The following is a 17,661-nucleotide window of genomic DNA, read 5'->3' on the forward strand; positions in this document are numbered from 1 at the left end:
CTCCTTGGGCACTAAGCACACACATGATACACTTATATATATTCAGGCAAACCCAGTTATCATATACACTTCTTTTTAAGAGAGCCAGCTACTAGGTTGAGGTTACAACAGCTGTATTGTGCTACAGGCCGAAGGTCCCAGGTCACTGTCCCTACCCTAGCGAGACTTCTTCATCCCAGCATCTCAGGAAGCTCTTGACCTCTGGGCCCAGGAACCAGCATTTGATAGGAGTCTCTGTGTCTCCTTCCACCTTTCCTCTTTCTTAATGACCCACCAGAAGAACCACCCAGAGGATTGCTCTAAGAGCGCCACTGTAAAAGAAACAGGGTGGCTCATATAATAGACACTTCCTTCCTTCCCAGAGTTAGATGCTGGAAGACTGGGACCAGGGTGCCAGCCCAGGCTAGTTCTGGTGAGATCTGCTCCCAGTCCAGGCTGCCAACTTCTTGCTATGTCCTCACAAAGAAATAATAACATTCACTGGGTTTCCTTTGATACGGAGTAGCCCCCTTCACAATGGCTCTACCCTCATGCTCCAGCTACCTTCCAGAAGCCTGGATCTTCATGCCATCACACTGTGGGGATAGGATTTCAAAATGCACCAAGGAGACACAAAGAGCCACGTGGTTCTGCAAAGCCATGCTGAGAGTCGAGAGTGGGCCAGAGGCCCACAGGAGGTTCAGCTCAGAAAAATCTCAATGAAAACAGTAGGGGCAGGATTTTAAACCAACCTTACAGACAAGAAAGCCGAGTTCAAAAATCATTTTATAATCAGAATGGAAAAAAAAAAAAGAAAGTAAATGAAGAGGTCACCTCTCTCTCTCTTTTGTTTTTGTTTTTTGAGACAGGGTTTCTCTGTGTAGCCCTGGCTGTCCTGGAACTCACTCTGTAGACCAGGCTGGCCTCGAACTCAGAAATCCGCCTGCCTCTGCCTCCCAAGTGCTGGGATTAAAGGTGTATGCCACCACCACCCAGCATGGATTAGTCAGTTTTAATGGCTACATATGGGCCAAGGGTTTTGTGGAACCCGTGAAAACTTTCTCATCCCATGTGCCAGCTAGGACCCCGGCTAACAGGGAAGTGATTTGGTCTTCTGCTCTCCCAGAACCACGCTGTGGTGGGCTAGCAGACTGCATTTGAACTTCAGTTCTCTGAAGAAGGCACTGTAGTCCAGAGAAACGGCCCCATTGTGGGGAACGTCAGGCCTCAGCTCTGGCCGTGGGCACAGATCTCTGGGCAAGAGCCTTGTTGTACCACTGACCTGGGTAACAGAGGGCTCCATTTGCTGGTTGAAATGCTGCGAGACAGGAGTAAGGGAGGAGACAAGAGTAGGGTAAGGGAGAAGGTTAGGCCAGAAATGGTTCACCTTGGGTCTGGGTAAAAGGGACACAAGCTTGGATCTGCAGAAAAAAATTTTTTCTTTGAATGCCCCCGTACCCAAAATACCACTCTACTCTACAGTATAAAAGACACATTGCCACCCTGGCGGGCAGGGCAAGGGGCTGGGACAAGAGACTTAGTGTTCTCATGGAGCTCAGGCCCTGTGCAACACACGCCTGTACCTGTTCTCGCTGCTCCTCAGCATCCTCATGGAATGAGGAAGTAGTCTAGGCAACCAGGGAGGTCCCTTCCTCCTTCAACAACATACATCTCTTGGAGTGCTGTGAACCCAGAATGTGAGTTTCAGCACCATTGGACAAAAGGGGCAGGGAGGGAGGGAGGGAGGGAGGGAGGCTGAGAGGCTGGGAGGGAAGGAGAAGGAGGTGCAAAGAGAGGGAAAGAAGGAGCCTTGGGCGATAGAGCCCTTGAGCAAATGTCTAGTTCAGGGGAGGGGTGTGTGTGCAGGTGTGTGTCCCAAGAATGAGCAGGAGCCCTGTCACAGGGAGGACCGGACACCAGACACTCAAATGTACCTGCTGGGGAGATGTTTTAGTGAGAGGCCTCAAGCTGAGCCTGAGCACCTGAAAGCAGCGAGGTGACAGTGACACTTGAAGTGACAGTGACACTCTGGAATACTGGCTGTGTTCTTTCCAGAGGCCTCAGCAGCTGCCTTGAGGTGTGAGGACTGCTGCCCCAGACTAGATCTGAGGAGCTCCCAGAAGTCCTAGCAGAGCACAAGTGGGTAGTGAGGAACGGGGTACATTACCAGTCTAAAAGGAGAGTAGAAGCCAGCAAAAGAGAGACCCACAATCGCTGGAGAGAGATCGAGTATGTGTAGGAAGGTGGCCAAATTGGTCCCATTTCTCAGATGGTCAGAGTCAGGTGACAAAGGTGGAATTAGAACCCAGTTCTGGCCGAGCGTGGTGGCGCACGCCTTTAATCCCAGCACTTGGGAGGCAGAGGCAGGCGGATTTCTGAGTTCGAGGCCAGCCTGGTCTACAAAATGAGTTCCAGGACAGCCAGGGCTACAGAGAAACCCTGTCTCAAAAAACCAAAAAAAAAAAAAAAAAAAAAAAGAACCCAGTTCTGCCCAACTCCAGGGCATTTGTCATTTTTAATTTGTCCTTGTTCCCACAGTCTATGTCCCCTTGCTTGAGTTAAGGGTAAGGAAGGGGAGGGGAGGTGTCTAAGAACAGAGAAATGGCTGAGAAGATTGGCAGGAGTAAAGAGAATGCGTGATAAGTGTTTCCCTACCGATGCAAGATGGCAGCCAAGTTTTTCAAGTGGATTTTTCTCTTGTTGCCTAAAAAGACTTTTCTTTCTCTCTTTTTCTTTTTTCTTTTCTTCCTTCCTTCTGTTCTTTCTTTCTCCCTTTCTTTCTTTCTTCCTTTCTTTTTCCTCCCTTTCTGCCTGCCTTTCTTTCTTTCTTTCTGTCTGTCTGTCTGTCTTTCTTTCTTCCTTCCTTCCTTCCTTCCTTCCTTCCTTCCTTCCTTCCTTTCTTTCATACTCAATGATGTTAAAGCAAATATTTAACCTCTTGGGACCCCATTTGCTCAGCAAACACGATGAGAACGGTAACAGTCCTGCCTTGTTAGGTAGCTGGTAAAGGACAATTACTTTTATTTAAGATCTTGGTTCGAATGTATCTGAAACACATTAAACATTCTCCAGGAGGGAGCAGAGTGGGTGTGGTGCCACATGCCTGTAGCCAAGCACTCAGGAGACTGAAATGGACAGGTGAGGGTCTGAGGCCTGTCAGGGCCCTGTAGTGAGACCCAGTATCTAAACAAGTAAACCAAAACTAACAAAACCCAAGCCTTCCTGTAATGCTACTGTGTGACCCTCCTCCTTCCTGGCCCCTCACAATCAACATCTGGCCAGTCTCCTGCCCTTCCCTGATGCCTTCCTGTATCCTCTCCATTCCAGAACCACTTCCAGGATGCTTCTTCCTAGGGCTGGCGAGGGCCTTTGATCAAGTACATCACTAGTTCCTCTGCAACAAAATCTCTCAGGCTCAGGAAGCCAACCCTTCCCGGGGGTGATTGTTTCAATGGGCTAGTTTACAGAGCCATCATAAAGCCATCCCAGCTGGGCCTGGTGGGTTTGTGGGCAGCTGGGAATGGCTGAACAAGTTTCCCCATGTGTGCCTGCGTTTTGAAAATTGACTTTGGGATGTGCATCAAAGCCTTCTTTCTACCCAAAGCACAAACCGAACCTTTGAGAATCCGCCAACTATTAAATGGCATTTACTACCACTCAAGAATGCCTCCCGCTACCTAGAGGGAGACAGATAAGTCTATGAAAGGTCAGGGTGGGTGACTTCCTCTCAGGACTCCTGACTACTCCTGTGCCCCTTAGGGGAAGCCTGTGGGGCCCTTTCTCAGGGCCCATAAAAGAAAATATATAACTTGACTATAGAGAAACCCAATATACGTAAAATATAATTATTACAATTTGAAAAGCCAAGTGTGTAACACAGCCATGTGGGTTTTACTTTATTAACTCATTAAATTATACATTTTAGAAGCTGATGTAGCAACCACGGGCATCTCAAACACGACCAACATAAATAACATTTCACAATATCTATAGCAACTACAATATAATCTGAAACGATCTATTCTTTCTTATTGGAGGCAGTGTCACGAGGACTGAGCACAAACTGTGGTTTCTCGCCAGCGCTGACAACTGAAAGCAAAACGTCAAGCAAAGATGTCACCCTCCCCGTCCCTCCGCCCACCCCTCCCACCACGCCCCCAATTCAAGTTCACAGACTTGTCTTAAATTCTATAAATGGGAATTCGGGGCTGTTGACCCAGGATAAGCATCCGAGTTCTAGCTTACTCTTACCTTTGAAGAGTCCTCATCACATCTTTTCTGCCCTAGAGGCCCAATCCTATAGATACCACCCTTCTCAGCTGCCCCATGCCCAGGCTGCCTGATCCCTGCCAGGAGCTGGGGAAGAGAAGTTCCCAGGAAGCAGTGTCAACAATGGCTGGAACAGGGAAGGACAGGGCAGTGTGGGGTGCACAATGCCGCTGAACCCATGCTGGGTCCCTCGCCTGACTCAAGCCCGGGTTGTGGTGTCAACACTGCCTATCCTAGCTCCTCTCTTCCTCACTCAGGGCTTATGGGCATCTCTGCCTTCCAAGTCAGGAGAGCCCTACCTCAGTGTAATCAGCTGCCTGCTAGAGGAGGCTTTAGACGAGTAACCCTTGTAATCTGTCTGGCTCACAAGCCCTGGACACCATTCGCCCCCTCTTCCCCTCCAAGCCCTGCAGGTGGCTCATTGACCTTTGATATTTATTTTCTAGAAGATCCCATGAACGACAAATGAAAACAATATGTTAAAAATTCAAATGGGGGTGGGGGCGCGGGAGACTGAGAGCAGGAGGGAGGGAAACCTCCATTGGGATGTAAAGTAAGTTAATTAGTTAAGGAAAAAAGAAAAAAAATTGGAGCATTAATTAGCAAGGTAAAGGCATCTGCCATCAAGCTGGATGACCTAAGTTTAGTATCCATGTTAGGAGAAGAGAATACGCCATGGTACTGGTGAACACACGCATACACACACACACACACACACACACACACACACAAACACACACACACACACACACAATGCTCACTAAATAAATCAATTGAAACGCAATAAAAAGTCAAACAATAATGATAAAGTTTTATCAAAAATGATAAAATGCCCTTCTTCCACACACACCCAACGTCATGACTGGTAAATGTAGACCCAGTCAAACTCTACCCAACTTGAAACTGTATCTTTTAAACTTTCCCCAAAGATTAGGAGGGCTACATCCTCCTAGATGGAAGGCTGTTGAAGCAAGGAACAGGCAGTGAGAGAAGCAGGTGGGAACTCCTGAGAGCCCCAGCCAGTATCCTGCGAGATGGTCATGCGGCCACACCACTGTGGAAGGGAGGAGAATCAAGGGCTGCTCTCCATCTTCATGAAACAAACTCCCCCTGTGCCACAGCTCTCTGCTCTTTGTCACTTGATGTCAGAGGCCCAACCCAGAAATCTATACTTAAGGAAACTCAGCAAACACAAATACACACAAACACATACATGCATGTACATACGCACAGATGCATACACACATAAACACACATACATGCAGACTCACATTCACACACATATATACACACAATACTTTTACACACACTCATGTATAATTGTGAGTTAATAAATTGCATTTATTTTTACTCCAGGGAAAAATTGAGGGGGCCTGAAACTTTTTATTTTCCCTGACCTTGCCTATGTCCCCAGAAAGCCTGTTGTGGGCTAGAAGCAGGTAAGACAGTCAAGGGCTCCTACGAGAAAACCCAGTGGGCACTTTTTCTTGAAGCAAGAATACCTTTCCTCAGGACCAGTGAACTACAGCTGTCTGAGCAGCACATGAATATCTACTTGAAATCCTGGGACCACATTTACTTTATTTGGAAATATGACCTGTGTATTTTCAGAGGAGGAACCCTCTTCTCTTTCATCGATGGAGACCAGAAGCCATTCCACACCAGGCCTAACAGAAGCCTTTCAGTCCACCCTTCACCCAGGCGATTCCGAGCCACAGAGAAATTAGGCTTCAACTGTAAAGCACACAGCTGATCAGCAGTGTGTCTGGGCTCCCATTCCAGATGCCTTGGCCTTCTAGCCTCCTCCCATTTCCTCTACCACAAGAAGAGCACAGAGTGGGTCTCTCTGCCTGAGGTCCAGGGCTAGACAGCTCTGCCCAATCCCAGTGTTACTTCCAAGATCCTACACACAGTGACCGACCTTTCTACCTTTCATTTCCTCCTCTGTGCACTGGAGATTTTGAGGAACCGACCCAAACATGGCTGTAAGGACTGAGGGCGCCGGGTAGACGTACGTTTGCACTATTCTTATGTCTAGTTGCTCCTATTTCACACGCAGAATTGAGTGTATCTGCAGCAGCTGTGTCTGCATGACCCCCCAAATATTAGTGAGAAAGTACTGTTGTCAAATCTTTTACCATGAAGAGAGTGCAGGCCCCCTTTCAGATGATGTAATGCATGCCAAGGTTAGCTTTCCTGGGTCTTATTCTTCTGCTTCCTTGCAGTGCTGGAAACAAACCACTAGTCTACAGTGCCAGCCCTGAGCTCTGAGCTTTATGCGTTAGCATAGTTTTAGACATAGAAGTACTATGTATCCCCTACCTCCCTAGGCATGAAACAGTGAAGATGCCGCTTCCTTCTGCTACAGAGCAGAACCATATGCCTTGCACACACTCCTAAGAGACTGGGACCAGCACAGTGCCTGGCACATATCAGAGGCATGATGCAATTTTGATGCACACTGGAATGGGCGAGCCTGAAGCAAGCATCTTGTTGCAAAAAGCATGGGGTGGCAGCAAGCGCTCTATCCCCTTCTTAACATGCTCTGCGGGGAGCCAGTAGCTGAGCCTCTATTCTTACTGCCTGGCCCATCAGGCCCAATCCAGGGCTCAGATGATAACTGAAGTATGTGTGTTCCTCCTTCAGCTAAAACAAATGTAGTAATGAACGTTGTGGGCCAGGGGAGGCAAACAGGACAGGGAGATGGCTCATCTGTCTTCTTAATTGTCAACTCTGCCCATAATAAGACTTCCCCCTCCTGTTCTACCTTAGGCTCATGCTGAACTGAGACAATCCAAGATATCCATCTTGTAGTCATGAATAGTGGCCTTCACAAAATGCCAGGGATAGAGTGAGGCTGCTGTGTGGCTCAGAGAGGCTGGGCATACCAGAGGGAGCATGAGCCTGAGAGTCAGTAGTCTAGAATCTTTGCTCTTAACTAGCTGTGGGAACTCAGCGGTTAACTAGCTGTGGGAACTCAGCAGTTACTGTGTACCTCTCTGACCTCTGTTTTCTGGAAAATTACAGTCCCCAAGGTTTGGGAAATGGGGTGAGTCAAATGGGAATTGTATGCATGACACTGTACAGTTACATGCACTGGAGAAGAGGACCCGTAATTTTCTCAAAGATGCATGTATGTTATCCCTCCTCCATTAAAAATGAAGAAATACTAGATGATTTCGATCTCAAAAATAATCTACTGAGCACTTTCTATGTGTCCCTGCTCTGTGCCAGGCTCTTGAGATTCAAATATGACCGGAGAGTCCAGCATAAGGGGTTCTCAGTGCCACAGATGCTCATCACTACAGGCACATGTCCCAAGGCCACTGGAAACAAAGGCAAGGCAGCTTTTAACTCATGTGGTCAAGAAGACTGTGGAGAAGCTCACGCTTATGGTGGAGGTTGGTGGCAGCACGTGCATTCACTGCGTGAGGACGTGGAGAGGAGACAGGCAGCGTGTGCTAGAGGAACCACCTCAATTGTAATGTGGAGTGGCACACAGCAGTTGCAGAAGGCCAAGGGAGGGGTAGGAAGGCGGAAATGAGGCTAGCAAGGTTGGCAGGGGCCAGGTCCGATGCTATGTGGGCACCCCTCCCCACCCTACATCCTCTTTCCCCGCAACATGGATCCAACTGCACAGGACTGGATGAGCCACCACTTCCAACGCTATTTCCTTGAATGCTGAGCAAAGGTTTTTGCAAGCTTCGAGTTGGATGTGACAGCAGGAAACAGCATGGGGAAAGAACCATTGCTCTGAACCCTTAACAAAGGTGTAGGTAGAAAGCTCCCATCATGTTGTTTTTCTCTGTGCATTTGGCCTAGACAGGGGCCTCTAATAGGCCAACATCATGACTGAGAAAGGAAGACACACACTGATTAGCCCAGTCAGTGGAATGCAGAGCTAAGGGCCATGCCTATAGGGCTTTTGGTTCTCCTCTGCAAACAAAGGCTTTCAGTTCCTGCACAGGACTTGCTGCTGGGCAGGGTCCTCTCATAGGCTGCTTCCATCTGAAAGTCAATCCACCATCTAACCAGTTAGCTTTCAGCCTTCATTCTGACGCTCAGCCCATCCCCAGTTCTCAGGGAACCCAAGTTTAGAATCAGAGAACGCAGCAGAATTCTACACCAGAGTGATGTGATTCACTCCGTCTTGGTCATTGGACAGCAAGCTTCCTGAAGCCAGTGCACGGTTCTGTTTACCTTTGTATCTGAAAACCTTGCCTGATATCTGGTTCTGAACTTTTTTTGTGTGTGCTTTTTCTCTGGCTTTTACATCATTCCTACAACACACTGTCCCTGAGACACATCACGCCTCCTTGAGGTAGGAGGCTGGACTTTAAGGGCAATGCCAAAGTGGACCCCACTTCTGCTTCCTTGGGAAGCAACATGCTTTTCTGTGCCCTGTCTTGAGAAGCTAAGGAGCCCAATTTGGTTTACTCAGGTAGGTCCTCCGGGATTGCACTTTAAACTAGAGATGCCTTCTCTCTTGGCTGTAACCCCATCACTGGCTGCAGGTGATTCTCCCCTGGTCCTGTTTGCATAAGACTTTGCACAAGCCTCAGAGGACATCCTTGAAATGGAATAGCCTCTTTCTCCTGGAAAATGCCCACCCTGGTCTTACAAGTCTGTATCCCAGGATGCTTGGGAAGTAGTAGTCTGGTTTTCTGCAGCCCAGGGTAGCACGATGAGAGTAGGTTCCAGCCAAGCGTAGAATGCATGGACTTTTCAGCTCCTGTCTGTAACTGGTCAGTCTGCAGCGACAAAGTTCTGGGGTCAAAGATTTGACCTTAAAGAAGATGGGGAGGGGAGGAGAGCTAACCAAGAGGCACATGGGCTTGGCAAAGTATCCTCAGCCAGCGCCTAGCACACAGATGCAGGGCAGCCCTCCTCCCTCTGCCCAAGGTCGCATCCCATCATAGCTCTAGAAACTTCACCTAGGAGGAGGGAGGTGCGGGCTGGGGAACAGGCGCGATGTTTTGCAAAATGAAAGAGACTCGGCGATATTTAAGGTAGTCCTGTAAGCCAGCCGGGAGGCGCCCCCAGTCCCGTAAGCTGCATCCAGGACCGCAGCGTCCGTCTGAGGACAGCTGCGAGGGTCTGCACCACCTGAGTCTCAAGGACGACGAGATCCCCCTTCTACGGTCTCCCTAGTACCCAGAGCTGGAAAGCAAGAGCGGGTACCCTCCTTCCCCGACCCTCCGGACTCCCGGCTCAGGCTGCCGCAGCCTCTGCAGGGACGCGGCGCTAGCAGGGGTCGCGGAGCGCAGCGGGCGCAGCCTGGGTCGCGCGGGGCGTGTGTCCGGGGCGAGAGGACGCCAGACCACTTACCTTGGGGAACCGCGGGGTTCTGGCAGGAAGCGACCGCTGTGCAGGAGCAACGCGAGCTCCCACCCGGCTTCGGGGTGCACGCAGCTGCAGCTGCACGGTCTTCAGTGGCACGATCCTCCTTCCTCTGCACCGTCCGCGTCCGGCACGCACCGCGCGCCGCCGCACCCTGCTGTCCCGGGCGCGCACACCCTCCGGGCGCCCTCAGGTCGCCGGGCTGGGCCTGGAGCCGGGACGCACTAGCTGTGGGCACACCTACCGCGCCAGCTGCGGGACTGGGAGCGCAGGAGCCGGATCCTCGCCGCCGCCACCCGAGTCCCCGCCTTCCTGACGCGGCGCGGGCTTTGGTGTATAGGAAGGGGCAGAATTGCGACACCGAGGGGAGGGTCTTAGCCTTGGACAGAGTTAAGAAGAAAAACTTTTGGAAAAGAAACCAGAAAAGTCTCAGCCTGTGTAAGGCGCTTTCCAGATTTCCCCAGGGCTCCCCCGTGCGTTTTTCTAAGTTTGTCTAGACTCTGGAGTCTAGACGTTTCCGTCCCCACCATGGTGGAGAAACAGTATCAGACAGGGTAAGGGTAATAACTGCCCAAATCAGAACACGAACCAAGGCCTGACAACTGAGATCCTGTGAGCAGTGGGGTCCTAGCCCCAGTGTGGGGGTGTGAGAGTCGTTCACAACAGGACTTAGATGTCTCCTAAGCCATTTCCCTTCCAATTTCCTTCCAAATCCATGTTTCAGCTCCACATAAAAATCCGTCTTCTCTTCATACACCCATCTCCACAGCAGCTTTGTACCAATTAAAAGTTACTAAGCTTGAATGGACAGATAGCTAAGGACCACTTGGGCCAACACCTGGAAAGAGAAGTGGAGTGGTTTCTCCTAACCCCTCACAGAGAGGACCAACAGAAGGGGGAGGGAAGGAGATGGCAGCTGGCAGGTATCCAGAGTCCAGCTGTGACCTCCCCTGGCCCACCTTCCTAGAATCCATGCCCAGAAAGCAGCCCAAGGAGTTTTATTTTTGACATCGTGACCCAGATGGGACAGATAATTTGAATCAAGAGACATTTAATTTCCGTTTCGACAGAAACATAGTTATTAGGATGACTTCATTTCCACGAAGCTTTCATGATAGCAGTAACAAATGGGAATGATGGCCTCAGTGCTGGAGCCCAAATAGGAGTTGGGGGAGGGTCTGTGGCCCAAGGGAGAGCAGCCTCAGACTCTGCCTACTAAGGCCTGCTGGGTTATCCTCATCCGGTGAAAGGAAGGAATATGACAGGAGCGGCTCATTTTCCCAGAGAAGCCAGAAACCCAGACATTTAAGTGAGGTCTCTATTTTTTCCGACACCTCATTTTTAAAATGCCGCTCTTGCAGAGGACCCAGGTTTGATTCCCAGCGTTGGAATGATGGCTCACAACTGGTCACTTTAGTTTCAGCGTACCATACTCGTACTCTTCTGGCCTCCTGGTGCATTAGGCATGTATGTTCCTGGAGCACATACATAAACATACAATGCAGGTAAAATATTCAGACATATAAAATGAAAAGGAATGAATCTTACTTTAAAATGCTAAGCCCTAGCCAGGCAGTGGTGGCACATGTCTTTAATCCCAGCACTTGAGAAACAGAGGTAGGTGAATTTCTGAGTTCAAGGCCAGCCTGGTGTACAGAGTGAGTTCCAGGACAGCCAGGGCTACACAGAGAAACCCTGTCTTAGAAAACCAAAAATAAAATAAAATAAAATAAAATGCTAAGTCTTGTCCCTATAACCAGGTTAAGCTCCTGGACTTGTGCCTCATTGTCTGCATTTGGTTTTTGGCCTCTCAACATCCTTGTGCAACACAGCCAGTGTAGATCACTTACTCCTTCTGCTTCGGGTGTTCTGTGACTAGCCCAAGGTCACACAAGCTACTTGGCTGAGCTGGAACAGAACCCTGAGCATTCTAAGTCCCAGTCTTGGAACCTTCTGCACTCTCAGATACCTCGAAGAACTTGTTCCTTGATTTCTGGGCATTGTGAGCCTAATTAGGCGTGGGGCTGGCACTCGGGTGTGGAGGCCCAGCACCTTTGCTGAGAAGATGGAGGGCAGTGCCAGACTCTACTATCCTCGAAAGCAGCTCAGCCTGATGACTCAGAGGAGGAACCGTCTCCAGGGTAGCTCTGAGTCAGAGGAGTCACGGGCTGAACTGGGGCAGCCAGGGCTTCGGAGGCTCAGACCATCCAGAATGGACTGGGAGAATACACTAAGTAAACACACCCACCCTGGACCCTCCAACGCCCGCCCCCCTACCCCACCCTCATGCCATGCACTGAAAAGAAGCCCCAGCTAGGGCATTAGCGATTTCCTGTCCTGGCGGGGAAATGGTTGAGTTAGATTAGCAAATGGACTGCTATCTGCGGAGTCCTGGAAGGAAGAGACCCCTTCCAGGCAGCAGATCTTTTAGAATTTCAGGTTTGGACACCTCTACTGCAAACCAGCTGAGGCTCTCAGACAGCGAGCTTTCATGCTGAAGCTGATATAGGATAGTTGGGCACAGCGCTGCTGTAGCCTGGGACTTTCTGTGATCGGGACCCAGGGTGGACAGAACGGAGAGCTCCTTCCCCTGCCTCACCCCTCGCTGGAGTGTGGAGTTCAGGGCGATTGGTGCGCATTCATTTTTCTGCCCTGTACCAGACACCATGATGGGGCATTTCATTTTCATTATCTGTCTCTCTGGATTTGCCATTTCATCTACAAAATGTCTGTCATTCTCTTGTTGAAGGCCGTGAGGTAAAAGCAGGAAGGTGACTTCAAACTCAGGTCTTGGTGACCAGGATGCTGACTTTTCCACGCAGAAGGCCTGGAGGATATGACATTCATGTCTTGCTCCAAGAGAGAACTGTGCATCTACCAGTGCCATGGTTTAGCACCCACGTGTGGTAACTCCTACAGTCGCCAGGCTGGCAGCAAATAAGCACCAGTTCTCTGAGCGGGAATTTTGCTTATATAGACCCTCTGTTCTCATCTTCCCTCTGGTCCTGTAAAGCCTGCGCATAGATTCAAACACTGAAATAACAAGTAATAAATCATTGATCTTAGAGGAATGGAGAAGTAGGCTCCTGTGAGCCTCTGGCCACATTTTCATCAACCCACCAATATATGCAGCAATCTTCCCTTCTCCACAGGAGATGCATCCCAAGGCTCTCTTGTGGATGCCTTGGACAGTGAAGAATCCTATGGATATTATCTTTCTTCCTGTCTCTACATATCTCCTGTCAAGTTTAATTTATACACCAGGCACAGAATGAACACCTAATAATAAAATAGAACGGGCATAAAATAGAACAACATCATGAATATTATGTGAATTGAGCCTCTCCCTCTTTCAGCACATTTTTGGGTACCGTACTCACCCTACAGTGAATGACATGAGATGAAGAGAGTTGTGTGATATTGGTGTTGTGAAGCGCATCCTCTCACATAAACACTGTGGTGCCAGGAGGGCTGATCTGAGGACCACAGGGTTGCTGGGGACTGGGTAACGGAGACAGTGTGGATATGCTAGACACTGGGATTCTTCTCATACAGAGTGGGATGCTGTGGTCAGCACACCAAGTCCCCATGTGCTTCACAACGGGACTCGATCTAAAACTGATAAATTATTATTGTTTCTGGAACTTCCTGTTTAATATTTTGGGGCTGCAGCTGATAAAGGGTAATTGAAACTTCAGAAAGCGAAGCCAAGGAGGAACACTGTACACCAGTTTTACAAGGCTTTCTGTCTAAGGACCCTGTCTGTATTCAATGTTCGCTGAAGTCTCCCAGAGAACTTCTGCTGCTGTTTGCCTAGTTCTTGTATCTGAGCTTTCGCCCCCAACACACGACAAAGTATGAGGCTAGCAGGATTGTTGGCTGCCATTTTTGCTTATGTTAGGGGATATGATGAAGCTAGAACCACAAAGATGCATGCTGAGACCTCGGCTCACTTTGGTGGCATCGATGACTTCTCTGTGACTCGGGACACCATCTTCAGATCCTGAAAGCACGTGTAACCGCTCCAACCATGACGAATTTTCCAAGTTTCATCTGCCTTATCAAGCTTCCTCCTTTACATCCTTAAGTCTGGAATGCTGTTGAGGTTTTATGTCAACATAAATTTATTTCCTTAGGATAAATATGCAGGAGGAAGAGCTGTGTCATTTGACCCGGCCATGCTTAACTTTAGAAGAAACTGTCAAACTACTTCCCAGAGCAGCTGCATCATGATCCATCACCCACCCCAAGCACAAGGGACCTGCCTTCCCTTGTCCTTGAAGCCCTTGGATTTGGATTTCCCTGTGGCTAATGACCCACCCTGAGCCTCTCTAACCAGGTGCTCTTTGGCATCGGCACTATCCTTTTGCTTTGAACCGGTGTCTTATGTATCCCAGGTTGGCGTCACACTAGCTCTGTAGTTGAAAATAACCCTGAAATTTCTGGTTCCTCTGCTCTCAACTCTTTTTTTTTTTAATTTATTCCTTATATATAAGTACACTGTAGCTGTCTTCAGACACATTAGAAGACGGCATCAGATCTCATTACAGATGGTTGTGAGTCACCATGCGATTGCTGGGATTTTAACTCAGGACCTCAGTGCTCTTACCCGCTGAGCCATCTCTGCAGCCCTGCTCTCAACTCTTAAACAGGGTTTCTCGTATAGCCCTGGCTGTCCTGGAACTCACTCTGTAGAACAGGCTGGCCCGGAACTCAGAAATTCACCTGCCTCTGCCTCCCGAGTGCTGGGATTAAAGGCATGCGCCACCACACCCGGCTGCTCTCAATTCTTGAGTGTGGGAATTGACCGGCAGGCCCAGTACAAGCCCAGTTTATGCAGTGTTAGGGGCTGAACCCAGGACATTGTGCATGCAACCAACTGAACTACATCCCCAGACTTATATTTGCTATTAATATATCTTATTGAATTGTAAGTTTACTTAATTTCATTTTTTAATAATGGTTATGTGTCACTTTGACTCATAAATTTCCCGAAAACTTAATAATCTGTTATTGAGCCAGAAAAGGCTGAATTCAGCAGGGCATCACCCGGCTATGCCTGTGATTGAGGCTCTTCTCCTGAGGGCAAGACCTCATCGAGGACTTGAGGCTGAGACTAGAGCCAGAGTGAGTTCTGGCCATCCTCTCTCAGAGCCTCCTCTCAAGGGCCTGTCGTGACTGTGGTTGCAGAAATTCTCTCTCTCCTGCTCCTTGTCTGTCAGCCCTAACTCTCAGCAGATGTTTCCTGGAGAGCCACAGTTTGGTCTAGCATCCCTCTGGCTCTCAGCACCTCTGCCTAAATGCAGCTTGGGTCTCTGCTGTCACAGGGCACACAGCACACTCTGGGCAGTCAGGTCCTCTTTTAGACTTACTTATTCATGGACTAGTGCTTGTGTGGCCTAGCTTCTCATGGCCACAGTAATTCTGGTCCCTTGGGTCATTCCTAATCACAGCCCAGTTTCACACATGCTGGAAGGGTAGAAATATTAATGACCTACGAAGGTTAAGAGAAAGCTAAGGATGCTCTTTCCTCCTTGACTGGACAACCTCTTGCCCTGTCAGGCTGAGCTAGCAACTTCCATTCCTGTGAGTCTGCAAAGTCACCTTGTTGCCAAGCAACTCACTTTTCTTCCTCATCTACACCCTCCTTCAGCCTGGTTCCCCTGGGATTGCTTTTCCCAGAAGAGTTTGCCAAAGGGTTTTGTGGGGGCTCAGTTTTCTAGGGCACCCAGCTAAAACACGCAGCTAAGCCACTTATTAATGAATGCTACGCTATTGCCCTCTGGGCCTGTTCTACCGCAAGCCTACCCTGTCCAGGTTTATGTGCCATGACTCCCCAGCCACTCCTTAAACAGGTCTCACCATTTTTATATTAGAATGAATGCAGACTGTGCATTCCACCCAGGCCTCACCTTCTCTGCCTCCCAACACACACACACACACACAACATACACATTTACACATACACACACACACACACCATACCATACACACATACACCACATATATATATGTATATACATATATATATATATATATATACACACACACCATACCATACCACACACACATATACACACACACAAACACATACACACCACACACTCATACCATACCATACCACACACACATACACCACATATACACACATACACACACATACCACACACAAACACACATACTGTATTAGTTAGGGTTCTTTAGAGTCACAGAACGTGTGGATAGTCTCTATATAGTAAAGAAATGTATTGATGACTTACAGTCTGCAGTCCAATTCCCAACAATGGTTCAGTGGTAGCTGTGAATGGAAGTCCAAGGATCTAGCAGTTACTCAGTCCTACATGGTAAGCAGGCGAGGGAGCAAGAGCAAGACTCCCTTCTTCCAATGTCCTTATATTGTCTCCAGCAGAAGGTATAGAGCCCAGATTAAAGGTGTGTTCCACCACACCCTTAATCCCAGATGACCTTGAATTTGGAGATTTAATCTTCTGGAATCCATAGCCACTTTGCCTCAAGATCTCTATACCAAGATCCAGATCAGAAACTTCTATCTCCAGGCCTCCAGATAAGGGTCACTGGTGAGCCTTCCAATTCTGGATTGTAGTTCATTCCAAATATAGTCAAGTTGACAACCAGGAATAGCCACTACACATACTACACACAACTCCCCCCACATACACATGCCACACATACACACACACACACACACACACAAACCACACACAACTCCCCCCACATACACATGCCACACACACACACCACACACACCATACCACACACAACTCCCCCCACATACACATGACACACACACACACCACACACACCATACCACACACAACTCCCCCCACATACACATGCCACACACACACCACACACAACTCCCCCCACATACATATCACACAACTACACACACACACAACCACCACACACACAACACACCACACAGACCACACACCACAAACACACCACACAAACCACACATCACAAACACAACATTCACACACAACACACAACACACACACACACACATACACACTAACCATGTTTGCCCATGTCAAATGCATCTCCCATAAAGAAATTCCTGACAGTACCAGCCAATGGGACTTCTCCTTTGGAGTTGCCCCAGTATTTGAAGCTAAAATCACCTTTGAGGCCAACCCAGCCTTCAAAATCATCAAATTAAATGACTCTCACGTTCAAATGCATCTGACTCCCAGAAAACGTCCAGGTTCCTTTAAGAGGGTTCTGGGTCTAGCTAGCCATGTCCTCTCTCTTCAGTCTTGTATTTTCTCCATTCAAGTCCTTGGTCACCAAGACTCAATCACTTCTAAGCACTCTTCAGTTCTTCCTTGCTGTTCCTTTTATTTCTGCCTAGAAGTTTCTTCACCCAACCCATTGTCTAGCTAGCCAACAGTCATCCCATGGGTATTAGCCTAAGCATCACTTCTGCAGGGACTCTCTCTGATGTGCCCCTAACCTGATACTTGTGTAGAAGTTGAGGTCTCCCCTCCTACCACACCTCTGCTTTTCTTTCCCAACACTGAGCACAACTGAAACTATGCATATTGTCCAGTTCTACATTAAGAGCATAATTACATGAGGTGAGGGTGTCTCATTCCTCTTGTGTGTTGTAGCATCTGTTTCAACATATGTTTACAAAACCTGGCTCTCCATGTTTGTGAGTGAATAGATGGTTGAGCATCCAATGCCTGGAGAAACAGGAGCAATAAAGAGATTGTGGGTGGGTAAAATAATTGAGGACTCCTGGTTTTCCTTTTCTTGCCTAAAATTTAGCAATATTATTAGATCGATGCTTTATACTGCACTCTAAGTTCTAAATTCAAAACATTATTAGTAGCAAATTTAATAAGAATATGCACATCACTGTCAGGGTGAGGAGATACTCAGGGGCCCCCCACTCGCTCAGAGCGAAGGGGAAGGGATGAGGAAAGGATTGTGGGAGGGGGTGACCGGGAGGGGGCATGAGCAGGATGTAAAGTGAATAGATTAAACAATAATAATAATGATAATAATTTTTAAAAGAACAAAATTAGCTGGGCATGGTGGCGCATG

At 48.4% G+C, this 17,661-nt stretch overlaps 1 protein-coding gene and 1 long non-coding RNA gene across 5 annotated transcripts in view; both read right to left on the reverse strand.

Moving 5' to 3' along the window:
• The window catches only part of Kank4 (KN motif and ankyrin repeat domains 4), a 63,167-nt gene extending 52,958 nt beyond the window's left edge, over positions 1–10,209 (reverse strand). For 2 of the 4 annotated variants that reach the window (XR_867859.3, XM_011240522.3), the window contains exon 1: positions 9,577–10,209. The gene's annotated coding sequence lies outside the window, so the exon portion shown is untranslated. Of the gene's footprint in view, positions 1–8,869; positions 9,000–9,576 lie in introns of all 4 variants that reach the window. The other 2 variants (XM_011240523.3, NM_172872.3) reach the window with 2 other exon arrangements.
• Positions 10,210–10,625: 416 nt separating this feature from the next.
• Positions 10,626–15,991, reverse strand: I0C0044D17Rik (RIKEN cDNA I0C0044D17 gene). The gene is made up of 3 exons (NR_151512.1): positions 15,849–15,991; positions 13,542–13,685; positions 10,626–12,602 (listed from the first exon to the last, which is right to left on the reverse strand). It is a non-coding gene; the product is annotated as an RIKEN cDNA I0C0044D17 gene (long non-coding RNA).
• Between the last annotated feature and the right edge of the window lie 1,670 nt (positions 15,992–17,661).

Source organism: Mus musculus, chromosome 4, assembly GCF_000001635.26.
Source record: "Mus musculus strain C57BL/6J chromosome 4, GRCm38.p6 C57BL/6J".
Classification (NCBI taxonomy): domain Eukaryota; kingdom Metazoa; phylum Chordata; class Mammalia; order Rodentia; family Muridae; genus Mus; species Mus musculus.